Raw genomic sequence first — 4,552 nt, forward strand, 5'->3', positions numbered from 1 at the left:
TCAACATTAGCTGTAAGGTTCTTGGAGTAGTATATTATTTTTACTGGGATGCCACCATATCCCTAGAACTAATAATAGTACCTAACACATTATAAAATTTTACTAAAGTCTACTTTAGAGACTAGATAAATCAATTGAAATAATTCAAGATGGAAGCAAGGCAGACTGCAAAAATCAGCATAATGCATAGTGCACTCTGAAGAAAGTGACTGAACTCATACACAACAGTGACTAAGACAGAGCAGCATCTATGCCACTAGAAACATTATTTATATCAAACAAAACCTAAGCAGTTTTGTTTATCTTGAAAGAAATTTCTTGTATGTTTTAGGGCTGTGAAAGGGGTCTTGGTTTTTGGTAGAAGCACTGGCTGGAAGTAGCCCAGAGACCCTGCAAGGAACGGGCATCTATTCTGCTGTGCTCCCAGAATCCAGGCTCCTAATACTGGCATGGAACTTGCACTGTTCAGTCACATAGGGCAATACAGCCTCTCCCTAGAGGGTGTGACTACAGGCCTCAGCCTCAAGAGACTTATATACTAATGAGATACCTGAAGGCCAGAGGGTGTAGCCAATTAAGCATTCTTCCACAGACCCTCCTCCCTTTCTCCCTCCCTATTTAACTCGGGTCTGCTCTGAGTTTCACGGGGGTGCATCCAGATCCAGCTACCATCTGCCATGAAAATAAAGCCTGTAAAACTCATGGACTTTCTTGTGTCATTGTGGCCACGGCACGAGAACCATAGAGAAGACCTTTAATGAGCCACTGTAGCCACAACCACTGTGCCTAACTTCCTGCCTGGAGGAACTTTCTGCGTTTCCAGCCACACTACCCACAGTATGTAAATTTTTATCTTGTGGAGAAAGATGCTTATATAGTTTTTAACATTATCTTGAGGTTGCCATGGGAACAGTATGCTTTACATGATCAGTTACTCCATTTAGGAAACTTTCCAATGTCATTAAGAAGAGGCAACCCTCAGAGATTTTAGATGGTATTGCTGGTGATTTTTAAGTACAGCCTGGAAACTATAAGATGCAATATCAACAGACACATGAGGCACAGAAGGAATGACTTGGCGATTTTGTCTGCAAATGATAAAACATTTTCTAGTTTGCTAATTATTTACTTCCTAACTTTATAAAAAAAAATGTTTGTGCTGAATTGAAGTTAAAATGCTCCATTTCAACTGACTAGATATTTGTACAAGGACATAGCAAGAAGTTACTGCATACTAAAGAATTATTAACAAGGAGGTGGTTTGAATGAAGACTATCTTAAATAAGGCTTTTGTCTGTTTGCTTTTAATCTCCTTTGTTAGGAAAATCCAAATGCAAATACCAGAGCCAAGGAAAGGCCTCTTTAAGCAGTGCCATTGTGAACTGAATTATATCCTCTAAAGTTCATAAGCTGAAGCTCTAATTTCCAACGAGACTGCACATGGAGTAAGGAAGTAATTAAAACTCAACATGGTCATATGAGTGGGATCCTGATCCAGTGGGACTTAAGATTAGATGTGAAAGCAGATTGTCCCTCACCTGCCCCCTCCCTCTTTCTGTCCTCCTCCCTATCACTGTCACTTGCTCTTCCTGCTTCAATCCTTGGGGAAGCCATGAGAAGGGAACAGCAGACAGATCAGGAAGACAAGTCCCCATCACAGAAACCAATCAGTCTGTACCTTAATCTTGGACTTCTCAGACTCTAGAGTTCTGAGAAAGAAATTTTTGTCATTAATAAAACCACCCAACTGCAGTAACTTGTTACAGTATTCTGCGCTGACTAATACAGAGGCCATGTAAGCTAAATATGAATAAGTGTTAAAAGTAGAATACCACACAGACTCAGTCCATGTGAAAATCCTAATGCGTGACTCTAAAGTAGTACGTGTGTTATAAATCTGTGCCACGTACTGAATGGCCTATAAGAAATCTTAGGGCAAAACAAAGAACAGGATTAAATTTTAATGTACCGGTCAGTAATGCTGTGTAACAATACTCCAAAAGGAATGGTTTTAAATTTATTTATATCATCTGGATTAACAACTCCCTCATGCATCTGGGTCAGCCATGGGTCCAATCAGTGGCTTTCCTGCATTTGGCTGGACTGTCTTCACATATTTCAAGCTCATTTGGCATCAGCTGGAGCAATGAGACTCTTTTTATATTTTCTCTCAGCCTCTGAGATTGGTCCAGGCTTATTCATGTGGTAGCGGCATGGTGACATGTTTTCAAAAGAAAAGCAAACCATCTAGGGTTTACAGGCAACAGGCTGTTACTACTATAACATCTTAGCAAAAGCAAGCCACAAGGCCAATTCAGGTTTAAAAAGAAAGGAAATAGGCTTTCCTTTTCATGGTAAGATCTTCAAAGTTGCCTTGCAAAAAGCATGGATACAGGGAGCTGTTAACTGTGGTCTTAATGCACCCAATTGTCACCAAAGAACCTGAAGAGCAATTAACAAAGAGAATTCATGAGTTGAAATGAAAGTGGGCGGTGGGAACCAGGTGGGGCTAAATCAAGGCTGACATTTCTTAAGCATAATAATCATGGTTTAAGTAATAATTATGCATTCAGAAGAGTGGGAGTGGACAGATTATTCTAATTTTCTTAATGAGAGACAATTCCCCGCTTTAAGGAAAATCTAAGTGTGCAAGACCTTAATAGTACAGTCTTGATAGGAAGATAGGCATTGTCTGAAGTAAATCAGTTCATATTGTGCTGAAATCTGCTTCATTTTCCCTTCCTATTGTATGAATACATCCTGTTTATAATTCCCTTTATGGAACACATTCTCTGCTCAGCCCCTCTGCCAATTCTGGCTGAGTAGGAGGCTGTTAAATGGCATCTGAGAGGCAGGAAAGAGGCAGCTGTCTTTCTACATCCTGAAGCTCAAGAAATACCCAAAGCTCTTAGTCACGCAGAGATGAGACTTGAGTTTTAGAGTGAGGAGAACAGAAACAGAACTTTCCCATGACACCACCTTTGAAACTAGAGGAGACAAAATTTTTATTTTATTTTTTTCTGGTTTGATGGAGCTCAAGTAAAGTGAAATTACAGCCACACTTTTTAATTTTATATATGGTGATTTTATAAATTATAACCAGTAGATCATTTAGCAAAAACAGAATTCTTACTTGGAGCACAAGTACAATAAGAATGTATTTCCTATATTTGGCCATACATTACATATAACAAAATTGCTCTTCTGCAATTATATGTAATTTCTACTTTGTGTAGAACCTTTCTGAGGAGGTGACAGTGTCAGCATGGCCAATTTCATGATCCTTCTACATCCCTCTGACTGCACATAAGTTTCAGTGTCATATGATACACATAGTGCTGGGATTTTGAGAAGAGACATCTCACATCCACAGTATCAGCTGTGGACTCTGAAGTACACAGGGATGCCCAGCCTCATTTCCAGACCTCAGCTGGAACCCACAGGGATGCCCATCATCACACCTGGACCTCAGGTCTGTTAAGTTTAAGTGACTTTCCGAAATGACAACACCACTGACAATGTCCTAAATGACAGATAATCTGGGATTAGCTCAGATTGGACCATGATGGGGCAAAAGGAAGGATTGCTAGCAGATAAACCAGACCTGAAAACCAGCATTCCTAAGAAATCTTGTGAAACAACTCTGTTAGCCAGGACTAAATTTTCATGCTGCAATATGTGGAAATTCTAATTGGTCTGTAATGAGGTCACTTAACTAGACCTTTGTAGAGGTTTATGAGTCAGGGTTCTCTAGAGTCACAGAACTTATGGAATGTCTCTCTATTTGAGGGAATTTATTGTGATGACTTACAGTCTGCAGTTCAACTCTCCAACAGTGGTCAGCTGTGAATGGGAAATCCAAGAATCTAGTAGTTGTTCAGTCCCATGAGGCTGGGTGTTTCAGCTAGTCTTCTGTAGAAGTAGGTACCAACAGAGGTGCTGGCAAGAAAATGCAAGCAGGTAAAGAATAGTGTATCTTCCTTCTTCCTATGTCCTTACGTAGGCCTCCAGATGAAGATATGGTTCAAATTAGCTTTTCTTAGTTGCCTGTACTTCTCTGTATAGGTTTGATACCTCAGAGTCTTCTCTCTGTCCATATTGGCATATTTTTTATTGTCCTTCTTAATTTCATATTGAGGCAACCATGTGGGACTTTATGAGTATAGCTTCTGACATCCCTAGAAGACAGTCTCACAGCAAACACCATTCCTCTGGCTACTACAGAATTTCTGTCCCCTCTTTTGCAATGTTTCCTGAACCTTAGGTGTGAGAACTGTTTCATAGATGTTTTCATTGGGGACTGGGTTTCATAATCTGAATTTTAATTGGTTGTGGTTTTCCGTAGTGGTCTCTGTGTCAAAGAGATATTTCCTTGATGATGGGTATGATGACCACACTTATCTCATCTGTGGGTAGATGGACAACTGTTTAGATTGTTTAGAAGGATTAATCAGGTTTAGCAAATTGGTGGTTGTAGATTCTCCTCCCATATTCATGACTCCCCTGACACTGAATAATTAACTAAGTTTTTAGTACCAGGCATGGTTTCCCT

The sequence above is a fragment of the Arvicanthis niloticus genome, chromosome 4 (assembly GCF_011762505.2).
Source record: "Arvicanthis niloticus isolate mArvNil1 chromosome 4, mArvNil1.pat.X, whole genome shotgun sequence".
NCBI lineage: Eukaryota > Metazoa > Chordata > Mammalia > Rodentia > Muridae > Arvicanthis > Arvicanthis niloticus.